Here is a 21,701-nt window from a genome sequence, read left to right as displayed (position 1 = left end):
ATTCTTGACACATACCTCTTTGTTAATAATAATAATAAAAATACATAGTACAGTTAAAATGTAATTCTTCTTTAAATATTAACCTCAAATAGATACTATTAGACATTTTTCCCTCTTATTTTATTATCCCTCCCTTTGTAGTTAATTTGTAAATATTTAAAATTCTGGAAAAAATCATAAAATGTAAGAATTTTAACCATAATATTATCTTCAATAACTTATTTCAATTTGGAAAGAATTAATGCATGGAGAAGGCATAGACTATAAGAAGGAAATTTGATTGTATAACATCACTTTATATTCAATATGTCACTTAGGCATGCACACCTTTAATTTGAGGGCATTCATATTACAAAAGTTCACAAATCTAGAGCATTTATTTGAATACATTATTTTTGTTCATGCTAAAATTCCAGAAACAACACAGCTGGAAGAATTGCTTTATGATTGGAGCATGCATAGACACTGTTAATTCTTTTATTTTTTATAATTTTATTTATTTATTTATTTTCCCCCCAAAGCCCCAGTAGATAGTTGTATGCCATACCTGCACATCCTTCTAGTTGCTGTATGTGGGACGCGGCCTCAGCATGGCCAGAGAAGTGGTGCGTTGGTACGCGCCCGGGATCCCAACCCGGGCCGCCAGCAGGGTAGCGCGTGCACTTAACCGCTAAGCCACAGGGCTGGCCCGACACTTAATTCAATGATAATGCCATGATTGAAATTAAATATACTTTACCACTGAACCTCAGAATAATTACTGCTATGTCTGAGTATGTTACCTGTTCTCAGGAAATCACTTCAAAGACATTAATTCTACGTATAAAGTGATCCTAGTTATATCTAAGAGTACAATATCCTTCATCTGTGCCTCAGATTCCTACAACTATTAATTTAAAACTGATTAGTTACTTGCACACCAATTATGTCCATGGTTTTCACATCTATTTTCCATCATTGGAACACCCTGGCTCATAATCATTAAAGTCAAAATTCCTTTTCTTATGATACAGAGTCATTGCCTTTTTACTTGTTTGAATCCGATAACACTTTTGCCATTTAAAAATTCAGAATTGGAAATATTAAAAAGAAAGAACATTTTAATTCAGAATCGTTTTAGAAAATTTAATATGAGTTATATATTCGTCTCTCTCTCTCCCCTCCTGGCTTTTTAAAAATCATTTTACATATAATAATAGCATCAAGTGAAACCTTTTATTTGTTTGTGTTATGAAATAAATTTCATGTCCTAGGCAATGAATCTGATCAGAGATAGTAACTGGAAATTTAAGAAGTAAGCATCATTATTTAATATGATATTTCATCAGGTGTTATAAAGACTTACTTTACATAATTAACATATTATGACTGAAGGGTCAACCTTTCTAATAGACTGTATTAGTCATACTGAAAATATTACTTTGGCAAATAAGCTAATATACTGTAAAATGGTTATAAGTAAAAATTTTTCCTGAGGGAGATGGAGCTTTTATCTTCTCTGTTTCAATCTATCTGAATTATGAGGTGAGAGCATATCTAGTTCTCAGCAATAGCTCATGCTCTTGCCAGTAAAATGACTTTGGGAAAGTTATTTAATGTGTCATAATTCTTATTTTATATATTTACATATGCATTTGAAAGATATGGTTTATTTCCTCATTAAATGTTTGGTTTGAAGAGCAAACAAGCTAAAAGAAATGACACTACTTGTAGAAAATGGTTTTGTAAAGGGGTAACCAAATGCAAAGATTGTTTACTAAATAAGAGAGCAAGATTAGTGGATATAAGCAATGTATTTTGAAACAATGTGACCTTCTGCTCTTGGGCTTCCTACTTTTATATTATTTCCCATTGATTAGGTTTTTGCCTCTATATATTCTTCCCTTTTGTATTTCTTACTATTTTTTTTAATTACACAAAATTATAGTCAATTTGATCACTATGGTCCAGTAAGTTGATTCTCTGATGTACCCTCTGGTCTCCAAATATAGAAATACATAAATGTGCTGTCTATATGGTATATAAAATATATATAAAAAAATTTTAATATATATTCTCTGACCCAAATTAATTAAATGAATTTGATAGGACAATGTAAAAAGAACTTAAAAAATAAGTATATGAAAAATGCCCAAAATTATAATTACAGACATGATATCCATTTAAAAAGAACAAATAAAGAAAAAAGATCAGAAGTAAAAATTGAATAACAGTCTATGAAAAAGAACATTATACCGTATTTACTAATCTTTGTTAGTAAAACAAGTTTCATGTTTCTTTTCCAACTTTAGGGCTTGCTCTTCAATGTTATTTGATGAGAAGATGCTTGTAAGTTTAATGTAGAAAAATTTTTCTTTCTTTTCTTTTTAATACTTTTTGTATTTATTACATAAAAATATTTCCCTACCTCAATGTCAAAAACGTTTATTTCTATACTATCCTTTAAATTTTTTTAAATTTGCTTTTAACATTTAAGAACTTAATCCAATGGCATTTAATTTCTGTTAATAGTATGAGGTAGGTACGTAATTAAATTTTTATTCACATGAATAACCAAATTTTCTAGCTCTAGTAACTGAACAATTCTGTTGTTCTCAATTGTTCTGCCTAGCCAAGTATGCCACATATCAAAGTTCCTTTGGTAAATTTATTTCTGCACCATGTTTTCTTAATTAAAATAGCTTTGTGATAAGATCTGATTCCTGCTGGGGATCTTTTCCCTTCATTTTTCACCTTTAGAGGTTTCTTGGCTGTTTTTTGCTTTGGAGCGTAGCTTCCTGATTTCTGTTCTGAACACTTTGCCGGTAGCTACTGGATAAGGGGGAGGGTTAGTCTCTATCATTGTAGTCCATGAGATTTTACGATTTGGTGGGAGGAGTAGAGAAGAGAGTACAAGAGGATGATTGAATCTATACTCCACCCGAGCAGGGCTTTCAGGCTGCCCTTATGTTAACCTTGTTTGCGTCTCAATCTTCAGTTTGGGCCACAGGAGACAATTTCTACTGTAAATGGGCAGGCAGCAATTGTCTCAAAGGAAGAAAAGGAGAGGCTGAAAGATAATTTAAGGAGTTTTTCTCTAATCTTTCTAACTGCCACACTCAGCAGCCCTTTGCCAAGGTTGTAGTCTCCTCCAACACGAACATATCATTGAAGATAAGCATTTGCTCCAGGGTTTTCTCGGATTCAAGGCAGTTATTTTTGTTAGTTCCTAACATCCAACTTTCCCCTTAAAATTCTCAAGGTGGCTGGAGGGAGGTGGTGGTAGTAACAGTCCATTCTAGTTGACCATCTTGACAGGAATTAGAAAAGTTGCCCTTACTCTTCCCTATCTGGAAGATGTTATTCAATCTAGCCCTTGTCTTGATTTTGTGGATTAATTGTGTCTTCCTAGGTTTATGTAAATGCTTTTTTTTCTTAAAATTCAATAAACACAGCCAGAGATTTCCTTTTTCTTGTTTATTATTTTTGCCTATGGTAGCAAACATTTCTTATGAACTATTCTAGGCTTCTTGCCCCAATGTTTTCTTTTTCCATTCATCATTCAAGTGTAGGCTCCAACTTTCTTGATGAGGGCTCAACCTCACAAGACCTCCCAGAAATGCTGCAGAATTAATAAACTTCAGGGCAAATCTTTAAACAATGGGAGATAAGAGCCAGTGGATAAATTATTCATTCTCATCTAGATGAGCTGTCTTGAAAAACAGTTTATATAGCTTGTCAGAAGATAGTTCCGCAAGGTGGAATAATCAGTTGCACTTAGAGGAGGCCAAGTCAATAAGACTTCTTAGTATAGGCTCTCTCTCCTTGTCAGCATCACTCCTGCCTCCCAGGATTGCCTGCTTCAGTAATGCAACACATAAGGTGCTGACTCAGGCTCTGAATTCTGGGGAACTCAGTCTAAGACGTCTGCTATACATTGATCATTCATAATCTGAAAATATGTGTTCTTTAGTCCATAAATGGCCTTTCCTATTCCAAATTAAAAAGAATTTCTATTATATTTTGTATGATTTTCTTTCTCCAGGAAAACATCTCTACATTATTTTGTCTATGTATTTTCTGATTCTGTAAGTCTTAGAGTTCAGTGGAGAAATAAAAAATGAAACCAGCGGTAATAAGAAATCAAGGTGAGCATACTAATTATTCTTTCAAATATTATATGGCATGAGGATCCACAAAGCATACAAAAGATACTGCAGAAAACCAAATTAGTAATGTAGCAGACAGGATTCAGAAAATTACACAGAGTAATAAAGAAAGAAGTTTATTTTCTGGAGCAAAGCATTGGAAATATGCTCTTTATCTATAACCTGAATGCTATACTAACTTCAAACAATTTATTGTTTAGTGTCTTCAAATTTACATATTGATTTTCCCAGTTTCAATTATTTATTCTAAAAAGAAGACATAGATAAGATTGCTATTTACTTAAAAAGTGTGCAAGTGACTTATTTTGGAGTCCCCTTCAGGTATAATTGAACATTATTACCAAAACTCGGTGATAATGACTTATATTATTATCTCTGTCATTTACTCTGCTGAGGAGTTTAGAGACATCTGGAGCTATGGAGAGCGACAATTCATCTTTGTATTATTTCCTGAACCTCAAGTGTGAGATTGTCTTATCCTAGGGTCTCTTTTGTTTGGCCTATTCACTAAGTGCATGGTCATCTTCTATCTAGCCTCTTTCTTTGAGCTTCTGACCACCTGGTCACCAGTTATTGACCAACTGGTAGAAATACATATTTTAAATAATTGAAGAAAATGTAATAAACAATGTAACTTTTCAATCATTAGGTAGGATTTTTTTCCCAGGTTCTTCTTCTATATTTTTCTATTCTCATTAAAAGTTATTTTATATTGCGGCTGGCCCCACGGCCTAGTGGTTAAGTTCAGTGCACTCTGCTTTGGTGGCCCGGGGTTCAGTTCCTGGGTGCGGACCTACACCACTCGCCAACAGCCGTACTGTGGCCACGACCCACAAACCAAAAATAGAGGAAGATTGGCACAGATGTTAGCTCAGGGTGAATCTTCCTCAAATGAAAAGAGGAAGATTGGCAACAGTTGTTAGCTCAGGGTGGATCTTCGTTAGCAAAAAAAAAAAAAAAAAGTTGTTTGACATAAAAATGCCCCCACCAAAGGAAAATATCATACTATGCTAATGGCAGTTTAATATACTTTAGAAAAATCTTTTTTAACTCTAATATTTAGCAATTATTAATAACTGTAATCTGGTAACATTATATTTTCCCCAAGACTTTCAGAATTGAATCCCCAAAATATTTTTATCAATATATTAATAGAAATTCTATTAGAAATGATCCTACGATATCAGTATATTTTACATTTCTATTCTTATATAGAGACATAGGCAGAATGCATTTTCAATGCATTGCAAAATGTGGCCTTTCATATTTCATAGAAAAGAAAGTAAGAATTGCACGTTGTATGAAGTCTTCATGTTAAGATAAACCATGATATGGATTCCTATATAATGTAAATCCTATGATTCTTTTTTACTATATCTTTAATATTATTGATATACTGACTGCAGCTTCATCAAGAACATCTTCTTCTTTCTTATCAAAGTCAATTTAAGTATTCTTTATACCATGATGATGTCTGCAGAAATATATTTGTAAATTACTTTGTATTTAGGGAATATTACTAATTTCTAAAACTAGGCTTTATAAAAAGGCATAGGTTTAAATTTCCTAACATTTAAAACTTTGTATTTGAGTTTAACTTTTTAAAATTAAGCATATATTTTTAATAATTATATTGCTAATCAGATAATAACAAAATTCTGTGTCTTCCATCTGTGACTCTTTAAATATGTTCATATCAAAAAATAAATGCCAGGGGTGGGCCCCATAGTGTGGTGGGTAAATTCGGCATGCTCTACTTCAGTGGCCTGGGTTTGCAGGTTTGGATCCTGGGTGTGGACCTACACCACTCGTCAGCCATGCTGTGGCAGCGTCCCACATACAAAATAGACGAAAATTGGCACAGATGTTAGCTCAGGGCTGATCTTCCTCAAGCAGAAAAAACAAAAAAAGAGGAAGATCGGTAACAGATGTTAGCTTAGGGCAAATCATCCTCAGCAAAAAATAAATAAATAAATAAATAAATAAATGTAATTGCTGTAAGCCAAAAATAATAGTTGCTTATCATACAGCAGAGTTAAGAAGATATGGGTTTTAGAAACAAATTACTTCACAGATAATGAAGTACTAAAGCTTTTTTGTTGTTTTTGTTTTTACCAAGCATGTGAGTAATTTTGCTATTGCTAAAATATAAATGAAACGTGACAAGTTAAAAAGTCTGGTTAACACTCTGAAATTGCATTGATTTCCTAAACACTTTTTTAATACTTCAAAATATAGAACTTGAAAACCACTATCTGTTATGCATTAAATAAACTGAGTAGTCAAATTTTACCACTTTACTTTTTTAAATAATTGAACTACTTTTTTTTTGTGGTTCAGTAATTTACATAACACTTTTAAGCTATGCCATGAGCCTAGGTTTAGTGTTATAGCCACTGATCAGAAAATTTCTGAAAAATATCCTGGGAACAATCTCAGCTAACGTAACTGTAATATATATATTAGAATTTTATAACTATCTCGAACAGAGCCTTAAATGTCTCCTCACAAATTACTTAATAACTTCAAAAGAAACTGTAGCAACTATAATGTAGAGAAACCAAAACACACTTTATCTAAATGATCAAAATTAACATAACCAATAATGGACAAACAGGTAACTTGTGCCTGAAAATGTGATACTCTGAGAAGGAATAATCAATTTTATATTGTTGTAGCTAAAAATAGATAGCCTGAAACAAATAATGAGGAAGAAAGTCAGAAAACAACCAACCCCAAATTGAAACAACTGGCACGGCAAGTGCCAAGAAAGACATTGAAAGACTGAGGAAAGCTTCCAGATTAAAGGAGACCAAACAAACATGGCAAACAAATCTTTTCCTGACTGAATCCTTTATAGGAAAAGCAAACAAAAAAGTCCTTTATAGGATATTATTGTGAAATATGATGAATTTCAATATACTGTGAGTTAAAGCATTGTGTCAATGTTAAGTTTTCTAAAAATAAAAACTATAGTGCTGTTATTTAAATGAAATACTTTGTTCTTAGGAAATACACAAAATAAAGTATTAAGGAGTAAAGGAGCGTGTTATAACTTGTTGAACCTGGGCAAAGAGTATATCGGATTATTTTGTGTATTATTCCGACTTTTCTGAAAGTGAGAAATTATTTCAAAAAAGATATAAATAAATGTCCAAATAAAATAATATACATTCTTGAGAATCCCAAAATTCTTAGCAATTGAGTTATAGGCATCTCAGTTTAGATTATTTATTTTCTTTTTAAAAGTATGTGCATTTCTTGAATTTTAAAGAGAGATATGGCAGATTTATTTACATGAGATTTAGGCAGAACCTATCTGGTTCAATAAGTTTGTGCATTAAATCTTTCATATATCTGTAAGTTTATCACAAAAAATAAAAGAAAAGATGAAAATAAAAATGAAGCACACTAAAATATAGAAGAAATGTCCAAAAAGCAGAAGGAAAAAAAAAACAGAACCCAAGGTGATTCAGATATAATTGTTATTAACCATAGACTTTAAAAATAATTATGATTCTTTTCAAGAAAACAGAGGAAAATATGGACTAAATATATGAAGAATTGGTGAATTTAAACAAAGATTTAGAATCTAACATAGAATTCTAAAAGATCTAAAATGAAGAAATCCTTGAGTGTGTTTAATAGCAGAATATAGAATTGTTCATCTGAAAGACTACAGAATAGAAAATTGTGAAAAAGCTGAAGAGATGAACTAAAAAAATTGAAAGAAAAAAAGATGCAGAAACAAGTGTACCAGAGCTGTGGAATACAGGCAAAAGACAAAGTCTCACTGGAATCCCAGAATGAGAGGGGGGTGAGATGGAGGTGGAAGCAATACTCAAAGAGATAATGTCTCATGAATGTCCAGAACTGAGGAGAGACTTTAACCTACAGAATCAGGAAGCTTAACTGCTCCATAAAGAAAAAATACAAAACAAATCACACACAAATATAAGATAGTCGAACTTCTAAAACCAAAAAGAATGACAAAATCTTTAAAGTAGTCAAAGAAAAAAAGACACAACACTTTTACAAAAACATTAAGTCTTTGGCTCAGTTTTCCTTCTTCCCTTCCTTCCTTCCTCCCTTCCTTCCTTCCTTCCTTCCTTCCTTCCTTCCTTCCTTCCATCTTTCCTCCCTCGCTCCCTTCCTTCTTTTTTATTGCAGTAACATTGGTTTATAACATTATATAAATTTCGGATGTACGTCATTATATTTCTGATTACATCATGTTCACCACCCAAAGACTAATTACAATCCATAACCACACACATGTGCCTAATCATCCCTTTCACCATCCTTGCCTTCCCCTCTGGTAACCACCAATCCAATCTCTGTCTCTATGTGATTGTTTGTTGTTGTTTTTATCTTCTAATTATGAGTGAGATGATATGGTATTTGACTTTCTCCATCTGACATGTTTCACTTCACATGATACCCTCAAGGTCCACCCATGTTCTCACAAGTGGCCAGATTTCATCATTTCTTATGGCTGAGTAGTATTCCATTATGTTTATATACTGCATCTTCTTTATCCATTCATCCCTTGATGGGCACCTAGGTTGCTTCCAAGTCTGGGCTATTGTGAATAATGTTGCAATGAACACAGGGGTTCATGTACCTTTATGCGTCCATGTTTTCATGTTCTTTGGATAAATACCCAGCAGTAGAACAGCTGGATCATACGGTAGTTCTATTCTTAATTTTTTGAGGAATCTCCATACTGTTTTCCATAGTGACTGCACCAGTTTGCACTCCCACCAGCAGTGTATGAGAGTTTCCCTCTCTCCACATCCTCTCCAACACTTGTTGTCTCCTGTCTTGTTAATTATAGCCATTTTGATGGGAGTGAGGTGATATCTCATTGTAGTTTTGATTTGCATTTCCCTGATAGTTAATGATGTTGAACATCTTTTCATGTTCCTGTTGGCCATCTGTATATCTTCTTTGGAGAAATGTCTGTTCATGGCTCACTTTTTGACAGAAACTATGGCTGTCAAATGTCAAAGGAAAGACACTTTAAATGTTGAAAGAAAAAAACAATAACAATAATTATTATCAGAATTAAATAATTTTGAAAGATGGAGGTGAATTATATACATTTTTTTATAAATGATGTTGAAATATAAAAAACCTGAAAATCAAAGTTCTAATGCTCCCTCTTAAACTGAAAAAATACAGAAGAATGAAATTATAGAAAGGTAAAAGAAAAAACAAGCAAAGAAACAAAGGAAAAAAAAGTAAAAAAAAAGCTTGAACAAAAAATTTAGAAAAGCTGGTTCTTCAAAAATATTACTAAAATGATGAACACTTTGAAAAACTAATCAAGAAAAAAGCAGATAACAAACCAGACTGTGACAGTACAGTGGCTTTTTAGTAAGTATGCTATTAGTACAACTCTAGGTCAATTAATAAAAAAACGGAACATGATAGAGTCTAGAAACAGACCTATACCCAATTGTCAATAGCCAAGTACTCCTAGAGCAGGAGTATAGAACACTTCTGCCTGGAGGCATGATCAGTCCAGATCTGCACTGTGCTTTGAGGTGTTGAGATGGCATACCAAGTTTGAAGTGGTATGTCTAAAATTGAAACATGGGGTTGAAAACATCACAACTCCCACCTTTTAATGTCTTTCACTAACTTTAATTTTAGAGACATCTTTTAAGAACTAATACCTCTTGTGTTAAAATAGTATTCATCTCAGCTTTAGTAGTTATTTTAGTTTCATTTCAGTTTTTTAACGTTAAATCCAGGTAATGTATAGTTTTACCTTTTAAATTAAAATACCACATGTGCCTTACCATTTGATAAAGTGTCAAGCCCTTTACCCATGTACTCACCTGAAAAATGTCTGAACTGAAGTTCTTAATTGTAATAATAGTTATTTTAGGGTGATGGAATTTGGGGTGATCTTTTATATTCTTTGGCATTTACTGAATTTATTGTTCGTTTTTTTTTAAATGAGTATGTCTCTTTTTGTCAAAAGTACTGGAGTCATTTTTTTTTTATATTTGCATTATTAGAAAAGTAAATAATTATGATCATGTCACTGCTATTGCTGCTGCTTTCTGCTCAGATTGTGATAGAAGTTATTGCTTATTTCAAGAAACATACTATGTTCAGAAGTATACTTAAAAAGAATAATCAACCATTTCACATCTACTAGGGTGGCTATTAAAAGAAAAGACAATTGGAAAATAACAAGTATTGACAAGAACGTGGAGAAATTGGAACCATCGTGTATTGCTTGTGGGAATGTAAAATGGTGCAGCAGCTGTGGAAAAGTTTGGTGGTTCCTCAAAAGCTAAACAGAATTACCATATAACTCAGCAATTCTACTCTTGGGTATATATCCAAAAGAACTTAAGTCAGGGACTCAAACAGATACTTTCATGCCAATGGTCATTGCTTCATAATAGCCAAAAGATGTAAACAACCCAAATGTCCATCAACAGATGAACAAAATGTTGTATATTGATACAATGGAATATTACTAGGCCATAAAAAGGAATGAAGTTCTGACACATACTACAACATGGATGAACCGTGAAAGCATTATGCTAAGTGAAATAAACCAGTCATAGAAGGACAAATATGGTACAATTCCACTTATACGAAATATCTAGAGTACGCAAATTCATAGAGACAGAAAGAAGATTGGAGGCTGCCTGGAACTAGGGGGAAGGGGAGATGGGGAATGACTGCTTAATGGCACAGAGTTTCTGTTTGGGGTGACGGAAAAGTTTTGTAGATAGATAGTGTTGAGTGTTCCACAATATTGTCAACATAATTAATGCCACTGAGTTGTACATTTAAAAATGGTTAAAAAGGTAAGTTTTATGTTATGTATATGTTACCATAACAAAAAAGAATAAGCAACGAACTAGCTTCATTCAGCATAAAAGTTTTCGTACAGAAATAGTATTTTATATTGCTTCACAAACAAATGATGCTGTATATAGGTTTGGGTTTACACTCTTTTATCCTTTAACCTAGTATTTTCAAAATTTATGAAGATGTTCATTATGGCATCATTTATGATAGAAAAAACCTGGTAGCAACCTAACATCCAACAATAGCTGAATGTTTAGACAAATTATGCTTATTAACTTCATGGGAAATTATACTGTCATTAAAATAACCATAATTATGTAGCAACATGGAAACTGATTATGATATATGGGATAAAAAGATATTTTGTATATTTAACTGGAAAAAAGTTTTAAGTTGTAGCTCTTTCAACTGATATGGGCTTCAGTTTTTCACATTCAGTGCTGAACAATTATTTGTTGGGTCAGTTGGCAAGACAATAGCTGTATCACAAAATTTAAGATTCTGGAGCTCACACCCTTGTACATGGTAATGAGCACACAAGCTACCCAGAGTATAGTAATAGGAACTAGAGTACCCTCCTGAGCCAGGTCCCTCATTTCACAAATCTCATCAATCAGCATAGGTCGAAGGCAAGCCAGGAGAAATTTGCTTTTGCACCATTTTATTTGAGAAGTCACCCATTTTTCTCATTTCAATATTTCTATCTAAAATCCATTAGGAAATTTTAAAGTTTTTAGAAAAGTCTTTAGGAATATATGTACAACATTCTTCACCAATGACAGCACAAGAACTCCCTTGGCAGATTGAAAGATGACAGATGATGGCTCTATTATACGTAACTACTTGTCCATTTCTGCCTACTGTTCTCTTCAGTAAGTCAATAGTCTTGGTGGAACTGCCCATGACTGGATAATTCTTTTTCTCATGGCATGAATAATCCCCCTAATCTTTTGAAGTTTTTTCATATCTTGAAGTGAGGCAGCATTGGAACAGAAAATGGCTGTCTAAAATTCTTTATTTGTAACAGGCTGAACACATTGACCACTAATTTGTTAGATTCTCCTTGAACTAGAATATAATTTTTCCCCATGGCTAATCATCTAAATGACTCCATTTGCAATGCATGGTAGTGAAAATAGGTGAGGATCCCAAAAGGGGCCCTAGAGTTATAACTGGCCCTGTGAGATAAACCTGAAGTAGTACTCCAAGGTAGCAGGTACACAATAGGCAATAGGTCAGTACTTGAGGCAATATGTTCCAGAACATTTTACTAGGAAACCAAGTGTGCCTTAGCTCCACAAATGCAGTACTACAAATTAGAAGCTACCGTCGGAGAATTTTCCTTCCAAAGTGTTGCAATGGGATTGTTGAGCAACTTGTACTTTATTTTTGTTTTCTGAAAAGGAGATAATTTCCACCCACCTTCTCCCCAACCCTACCCTCAGCTAAAGAACAGGACACACAGTGCTATTTGGCTGAGTATTGCCTGTTAAACTTTTTTCATGGCACAGTCACATGAACACGGATATTACTGCACAGGTTGTACCTATCTTGGGTCTTTGGGTGCGTATTCTCACTAATTATTTTTTCTGCTTCTGTGTGGATCACATCATAAAGTACATTAAGCCTGTCTTTGTCATATCTATAATGATAGTGACTTTCAAAAACTTAGTAAGGCTATTTTTCCATGTTTTGTCTCAGGATGAGTATTTTGATCCTTCTGACAATGGTATAGGGTCTAACAGAAGTCTCCTAGGTGAAATGGGAACATACACAGAACCCAGTAATTTTCTGAGCATTTCTTTATTGAATGGATCATTTTTAACCAGCTATTGCTATCATGCCAGAAAATAAGCAATTGTACCCATAGAAATAGGAAAAAAAACGAGTGTGAAAGAAAAATTTCCACCTTTAAGTGACAGAAAGTGGCATGAAAGAAGGCAAAGTAAAATGTGCACTGAAAAATAAAACAATAGAAAACCAAAACCAAACAAGCAAAAATGATACAGAACCTAAACAAAAAAGAAAGCAAGATCTTGATCCAGTGACTTAGGTGGAAGCCATGTACCTCACATTATCATCAGCTTGGTTTTATGATCTTGGGATAGCTCTCTTTCTTCCAATATCTTCTATTTATGGAGAACTTTTGAGACTCTATAGTTTTAAATCTCTCATAAGAATGGAGACACCGATGATGAAGAGCGAAAACTTGTGTGACTTCTCAGTTGGGAGTCATACATCCAGGGCCCTATTCCCTGGTCATTAACTGGTGGTTAAAAGTATATATAATAAGGTCTTTTTTTATGTGATTCTAAGATATTTTTCTTTGATGTCTTTTCCAAAAATGAAGTCCTCGGGTTTTGAGCTGGTGGAGACTACTTGGAAGGATCCTGAGGACAGGCAGATTGTACCTGGAAGCGATATGGCCAAGTATACTTCATTAGTCCTTCTAGAACTTTGTGACGTCATCTTGAACTAATGTAAAGTCCAAAACTGGGGGAAAAATACCCAACATCATAGAATAACCCTTAATAAGTTTTATCGTGAGTATCAATGATTGCTGGAGGTCATACAGGTCAGAGGTAACAGAACTGGTTAAGGAAGCCCAAGAGAGTCAGATTGTTTAGACAGTGTGAATTTAAAAATGTCAGTAGCTCTCTCTACTTCTGAAAACGGAGATGAAGGAACAATAAAATATCTGCATAAATGACAAGGCTTTGCAGAGTTCTTTCACACAGTCAACAAAATGGTTGCCCTTGTCATTAGAGTGATAGGTTAGAATTCCCAAGTTGAGAACTCAAAATCTAGGTGTGGTGTCAGCAAGATGGGTGAACATGAAGCCTTAGACCCTCATCCCCTGCGTGGAGGCATGGATTTAATAACAAAATGACAAAATACCTCTGTGAGAAATTCAGAAACCAATTAAAAGATTCTTGCACCCCAGGTGAGAGTAAAGCCAATTACATCAAATCCCCAGGAGGAAATTCATGACACCCTCCACTCTCTCTCATTAGACTCCCATCCCTCAACCCTGTATGGCCTGCAGCACATTTGAGAGAAAATCTCCAATTCACACCTTCTCCCTGGTGTGGGAAAAGAGTAGAATATACATCCAACTGACATTAGGGGGGCTGCTCAAGGGAACCACTGACTGTCTTGGATATGCATTTGGACATGTCTTGGATATGTATATCCAAATTCAGATGGGAACTGGGCACTAGATTGGGGATCTCTGAGAACAAAAACATCAACCACGCACCTGAGTCTGCAGTACCATAGATGAATACTAGATGGAACCCCAGGATGGTGATTTACTACAGCACCAGAGAGGCCACAGTATTGCAGCCAGACACCAGGGGCAGCTCCTGAGTATAAACTGGCAAACTTCTTCAAATAGAAGATTACACACAGAAACCCAGAGAGGGTGCATACACAGAAAAGGTTTGGTGGGCCTTCAAATCTCTAACAGTGATAAGCGGAGAAAGTCCTCGCTGTAGGAAACCAAATCACAAAATCTGGGAGAGTTAGTTGATTCTTCAAATTCTGAAATCCCAACAACAAAAAATAACCAGATATACAAAGAAACAGAAAACTATGACACATTTAAAGGAATATACTAAATCTCCAGAAACCAAACCTAAAGATAAATGAATTACCAGAGAATTCAAAACTAAGGATCCTCAATGAATTAAAAGAGAGAACAGATAGACAACTAAATAAAATCATGAAAATGATACATGAGCAAAATGAGAATATCAACAAAGAGATAGAAAATCTTAAAAATAACAATATCTGGAACTGAAGAATATAATAACTCAATTGAAAAATTCACTGACAGGGCAGAAAAGCAGACTTGACGAGGCAAAAGAAAAACATCATAGGACTTTCAAAATTACCAAGGCAGAGGAACAAAAAGAAAAAAGAATGAAAACACATGAAGAGAGTCTAAGGGACTTATGGGACACCAGGGAGTGGAACAATATATGCATTATGAGAGCCCTAGAAAGAGAAGTAAGACAGAAAGGGGCAGAAAATCTATTAGAAAAAATAATGACCTAAAATTTTCCAAATCTAAGGAGAGAAATGGGCACATAGATTAAAGAAGCTTAAAAAACTCCAATATGATTAATCTAGAAAGAGCTACACCAAAACACTTAATCAAACTGTGTTAAGAATCCTGTAAGTTGAAGGGAAAATATGATAAACAGCAACACAAAAATATGAAATTCCCTGGTAAAGGTAAATATATAAGAGAAACCACGTTAGGCAACAAAAACGTGTCTTAACAAATTTAAGATGATTGAAATTATACAAATTATTTTCTCTGACCACAATGGTATTAAACTAGAAGTCAATAGCAGAAGGAAAACAGGAAAATCCACAAATATGTGGAAATTTTAAAATCTGCTCTTAAACAACCAATGGGTCAAAGAAGAAATCACAAGAGAATTCAAAAAATATCTGGAGACAAATGAAAATGGAAACACAAAATACCAAAACTGATGAGATACACCAAAAGCTATACTAAGAGGGAAATTTATAACAGTAAAAACTTACATTAAAAATAAGAAAGATCTCAAATAAACAATCTAACCTTATACCTTAAGGAACTAGAAGAAGAACAAACTAAACCCAATGTCAGCAGAAGGAGGGAAATAATAAAGATTATACCAGAGATAAATAAAATAGAGAATGGGAAAACAATAGAAAAAAATCAATAAAACCAAGAGTTGGTTATTGGAAAAGATCAACAAAATGGACAAACTCTTAACTAGACTAAGAAAGAAAAAGGGAAGACTCAAATAATTTAAATTATAAATGAGAGAGGAGACATTATAACTGATATCACAGAAATAAAAAGAATTATAAAAGACTACTTTGAACAGTTATACACCAATTGGGTAACCTAGAATAAATGGATCAATTCCTAGAAACATACAACCTACCAAGGCAGAATCACGAAGAAATACACAATCTGAACAGACCTATAACTAGTGAGGAGCTTGAAGGCTCCTAAAAAATTAAAAATAGAATTACCATACAATCCAACAAACCAACATCTGAGTATATATCCAAAAAAACTCATAGCAACATCTGAAAGAGATATTTGCATAGCCATGTTTATTGCAGCATTATTCACAATAGCTAAGAGGAGGGAGTGATCCAAATGTCCATCAACAGGTGAATGGATAAAGAAATGTGCTAGATACATAATGGAATATTATGCAGCCTTAAAAAAGAAAGAAATCCTGTCACATGCTACAACATGGTTGAACCTCAAGGGCAATAGGTTAAGTGAAATAAGCCAGTCACAAAAGGGCAAATACTTTATGAGTCCATTCATATGAAGTATGTACAGTGGTCAAAATCAAAGAAACAGAAGGTATAAAGGTGTTTACCAAGGGCTGGAGGAAGGGAGCATTAGTGTTTAAAGGGTAAAGAGTTTCAGTGTTGCAAGATGAAAAAGTTCTAGAGATGTATTGCATAATAATGTGAATATACTTAACACTATTGAACTGGACACTTAAAAATTGTTATTATGATGGCAAATAGAATGTTATGTGTTTTTTTACCATAATAAAAAAATCTAACAATATTTTTGCTACCAACATAGCTGTAGCCATCCAGCAAAGTAAAGCTTCATTCCATCTTGAGAAGAATGAAATGATAATCAGGATTTTTTTTTTCAAAATTCATCCTGGGGCTAGTTATATGAAATCTATTTGGAGATATTTAAAAGAATCCTGCATCTTGGGCTTTTTCCATGTTACAGCTTTACAGTTTTACCAAGATTATATTGGTGATATATGAGACATTCACCAGGGACATCCTCAGCTATTTTTGTAGATTTTCTGCTGATATTGAGTGTCTTGCAATTTGTTTTGGCTGTGGTGGGTCATTTGATGTGAATTTTTCGCAAAATTCCCTTTGATGCCCTGTGCTGTCATCAAATACTGTCCTAAAAGTCTCAGAGATTATCCTCATGTTAATTACAATGATATTTTTCCAAATATCTCTTTTCTGACTCTGGAGAAAATGGCTGAACCATAATGGCTTCTTTGAAACTCTCCAAAGGGCACTTTGGAGTATTCCCAGGCAAGGTCTTAGTAATTGCTGCCTATCTGGTATAAAGATCAGCGAAGGCACTTCCTGGCTGTTACTCCTCTTTATATGGACCTTTACCTTTATAGATACAGGCAACAGAACACTTAAAATGTCTTTAATCTGTTGGTCATTCTTAAAGAAGCTTCTTCTGAGATCAAGAAATCTCATGGTTTCTATAATATTTCAAATCATAGACTACCCCAAAAGCATTGCTGCTATCAGTAAATGTATTAGCTCTCTTATTTCTAGATCCTCAGCAAGCTTGGTGAATGACATGAGCTCTGCAATCTCAACAAAAGAATGAATCTGGTAAGGAGACATATTCTAAGGGTGAGTTCAGATTTGTTGTGTTGTATGCTGCCTGATATTTTCCTGTTCTTGTCATAGAGTACAGCTCCTCAAAACACAAGGTTTTGTATGGAAGGGATTTTTAATAAATGTACTTGGAATATGGACAGCTGTCAGAAAGATGTTAGGGTGCCTGTGAGTTTCCCTTTCTTTTGGTAGTAAAAGGAGAGTTGGGTGTAAATGTGTGAGGAAGAAAGGGATATAAGAATTTACTTCCTAGCTGTAAATAATTTCCTAGGGATTCATCTCTTTTGATAACATTAAAACATGAATTTGGAAGTTTAATATTCTTTCTGAGCGAAAATAGCAGGTAGATAGTTGTGATCAGTCTTAGAGCTCATCTTATACTTAGAACACACCAAGGGTCATTTGCATATTTGGATAAGACTAGAATTTCAGGGAAATCTAAGGGTCCACAGGGTCCTGGCTGAAGGCTTTCGAAAAGTAAGACAGTGCCTAGGTAAACTCTGGGGACATAACAGACCCAATATACCGTCATGCTGTCCAGAAAAAGAAAAGTAGATATTGACTCTCTTGTAAAGGGCCAGCAATGTGAAGGTTGTAGGCTGAGGTGCGGGAACTGTCTGTGGTTATCAGAAACAGACTCTGAAGCAGAGTTTGTGTAAAACTGATAGGTGTTTAGGTTCATATTTCATGCCTGTATTTATCAAAGTTATGTAGAGTTGTCATTTAATACTTAGACAAATGTCTCCATGATTGTTTAAGGATAAAATAGGAAATTGGGCACCTGGTTCCCACTTAGAACACCTTCATTGATCAGCTGCCAAATTTTATTTCTTCTTCAGTTTCTAGGTGAACACAGGACAGTTGTTTATGCAATGTTGTCTTCTGCTTCCCATTTCTGCAGGTGTCTTTTTCTCAAAAGGCTCTATTCCCTGGTATGTAATGTCTGGGCAGGAGCAGCTAGTTATTTTGTTGTAAGGCCATCAATAGCAGTTTTCCCCGGGTCTTATTCTACTGCTTTTATTCCAAGCCTCTTTCAAAATGTTCAGAAAGTAGTTGGAGATCTGGAAATAGGACCCTTTCCCACTCTAGATTTTGCTGGATTTTAAATTTCCTATTTCTGGCTTAAGGCTTGTCACCAAACATGAAGAGAAAGATTGGGCACATCTGTTTCAGGGTGTACACCTGATCATTGCATAAAAGAGTTAAAGCACCTGTTCCTGAAGTCTTCTCAAGTTTCATCTTCTCTTTGCTTGCAGGGCTGTATTCAAGTATAATTTATTTTCACAAGAAAGATGTAGATAGGCTCCAAAGATATTATCTAGCATTTTCAGCTTTTTAAAACCACTCTAGTTCCCTATGCAAAATGTGGTTTCTTAAATTAACCTTAGGATCTTTCTCCTCTGCATTTGCCAGCCATTGTTTGCATGTGATTCCTGGATTACATTCTTAGAACTTTTCTAAATTCTTCTATAAATTTTTGTTCCTCTTTCTAGGTTTCAGGATGTTAACAATAGCTCTCACCTATTACCAAGACCAGGGCTTGAAACAAGCTATCAAGGGCTTGCTCTATTCTAATTATGGCTCAACTTTAACAGGAAATTCAGCAATGGGAGTTTCTGGGTAGTCAGCATGGTGGGTAAATTAGTCAGATGGAAAGATAGAAGCAGACTGATGGAAGTACAGTCATGCACAGCGTGACCATTTCGGTCGATGATGGACTGCATGTATAACAGTGGTCCCATAAGATTATAATGGAGCTGAAAAATTCCTATCGCCTAGTGATGCCATAGCTGTCATAATGTCATAGTGCAACACATTCCTCATGTGTTTGTAGTGATGCTGGTGTAAACAAACCTACTGCACTGCTAGTTGTGTACACGTATAGCATATACAATTACGTACAGTACATAATACTTGGTAATGATAATAAATGGCTATGTTACTGGTTTACGTATTTACTAGACTATACTTTTTATCATTATTTTAGAGTGTACTCTTTCTACTTATAAAAAAGTTTACTGTAAAACAGTATGCCGCATTATGCCAGCAGCAGCCTCATACAACTTGTGCGTACCGCATTTATTGATTGCATCATTTTCTCTTGTGCTTAATTTAATCTCATAATGTTTTGTTCATCATGGCCCGTAAGCATACAAAATCCACTACTACTAATGTTGCCAATAAGAGGCCATATCAAGTGATTGACCTGAAAATGAAATTAAAAGTGATTAAGGACTATGAAGGTGGAAAATCAGCAATGGTTATTGCTCACAGTCAGGTATGTCCCACTCCACCATAGCTATGATCTTGAAGAACAAAAACAAAGTGACAGAAGCTGTTAAAGGATCTGCTTCATTGAAGCAATGAGACTAACAAAGATTCAAGAAGGGCCTATATCAGACTTGGAGAAACTTCTAATGACCTGAGTTAAAGACCAGACGCAGATGCATATCCCTCTTAGCACTATGACAATCGCTGCCAAAGCAAAAATATTGTTTGTGATGTTGAAAGAAAAGGCTGGACCTGACTACAATATTGAATTTATTGCTAGCTCTTGGTGGTTTAAACAATTGTTTAAACTATAAACAATAATCATTATTCATCACCTTATGTGAAAGTGAGTGGTGATTCTGCAAGTGCTGATGCGAAGGCAGCTGAGGAATTTGTGGAAACTCTAGACAAGCTGATTGTGGAGGAAAATTACTTGCCAGAGCAAACATTCAATAAGGAGGAAACCTCCCTATTCTGGAAACAGATGCCTGAAAGGACTTTCATCCATAAGGAGACCAAGTCAATGTCTTATTCAAGGCTTTTACAGATAAGATACCAGTCTTGCTTGGGGGCAATGTTGCAGGCTACAAATTGAAACCCTTTGTGATCTGGCACAATGAGAACCCCAGGGCCTTCAAGGATCTCAATAAGCACACACTGCCAGTGTGTGTTCTACAGGAGCAATAAGAAGTCGAGGATGACCCAGCTTCTCTTTCAAGATGTCCTCCTGAATTGCTATGCCAGTGAAATGGAGAACTGTTTGGAGAATAACATATGTTTCAAGATTTTGCTTACTGTGGCTAATGCTCCTGGACATCCTCTTTTTATTGGTGATCTTCATTTCAATATCAAAGTGGTGTTTCTCCTGCCAAACACCACCTCTTTGACCCAACTAATGGGTGAAGGAGTTATAGCAGCTTTTAACAACTACTATCTGAGGAGAACCTTTGCCCAGGCTATTGCTGCAACTGAGGAAGACACTGAGAAACACTGATGCAATTCTGGGAAGACTGTAACATGTGCGACTGCATCAAGAGCCTTGCTTGGGCTTGGAGTGATGTCACCAAGGAGTGTGTGAATGGTTTCTGGAAGAAGACACTCAAAATGTTCATGACTTCAAAGGATTTGCCAAGGATGAGGAGCTTGTAAAAACCAACAAGGCTGTGGTTAAGGTGGCAAATTTTAACCTGGGTATGGATGAGGATGACACTGTAGAGCTCCTAGAGGTGGTTCCTGAGGAACTGACTAATGAGGACTTGTTAGAACTGGAACAGGAATGTATAGCTGAAGAAGAGGTGAGAGAAAAGGAAACTGCAGGAGGAGAGAAAGAGGATGAACTCCCAAGAAAATTCACAGTGAAACATTTAGCAGAAGCTTTTTCAGATCTCAACGAGCTCCTTAAAAAGTTTGAAAACAAGGACCCCAACACTGAAAGCTTTTTTATTAACAGAGGGGAATGTTCATGGTGTATTTTCTGCCTACAAGTAAATCTATCATGAAGAGAAGAAACAAACCCAGCAAACCTCTGTGGACATTTTCTGAAAAGAGTGACAGCTCCTCAAGAAGAGCCTCAGGCAGGTCCTTCAGGAGTATTCTAGAAGAAGGCACTGTTATCATAGGAGATGACAGCTCCATGTGTGTTTTTGCCCCTGAAGACCTTCCAGTGGACCAGGATGTGGAGGAGGAAGACAGTGATATTGATGATCCTGACCTGTGTAGGCCTAGGCTAATGTGTGTGTTTGTGTCTTAGTTTTCAACAAAAATTTATTTATTTATTATTTTTTTGTGTGTGTGTCAGGAAGATCAGCCCTGAGCTAACATCCATGCTAATCCTCCTCTTTTTGCTGAGGAAGACTGGCTCTGAGCTAATATCTATTGCCAATCCTCCTCCTTTTTTTTTTTCCCCAAAGCCCCAGTAGATAGTAGTATGTCATAGCTGCACATCCTTCTAGTGGCTGTATGTGGGACGCGGCCTCAGCATGGCCGGAGAAGTGGTGCGTCAGTGCGCACCCGGGATCCGAA

The sequence above is a fragment of the Ceratotherium simum genome, chromosome 15, assembly GCF_057802395.1.
Source record: "Ceratotherium simum simum isolate JZ-2026a chromosome 15, ASM5780239v1, whole genome shotgun sequence".
NCBI lineage: Eukaryota > Metazoa > Chordata > Mammalia > Perissodactyla > Rhinocerotidae > Ceratotherium > Ceratotherium simum.
The sequence above is the reverse complement of the archived record's forward strand: the minus strand, read 5'-3'. Positions refer to the sequence as shown.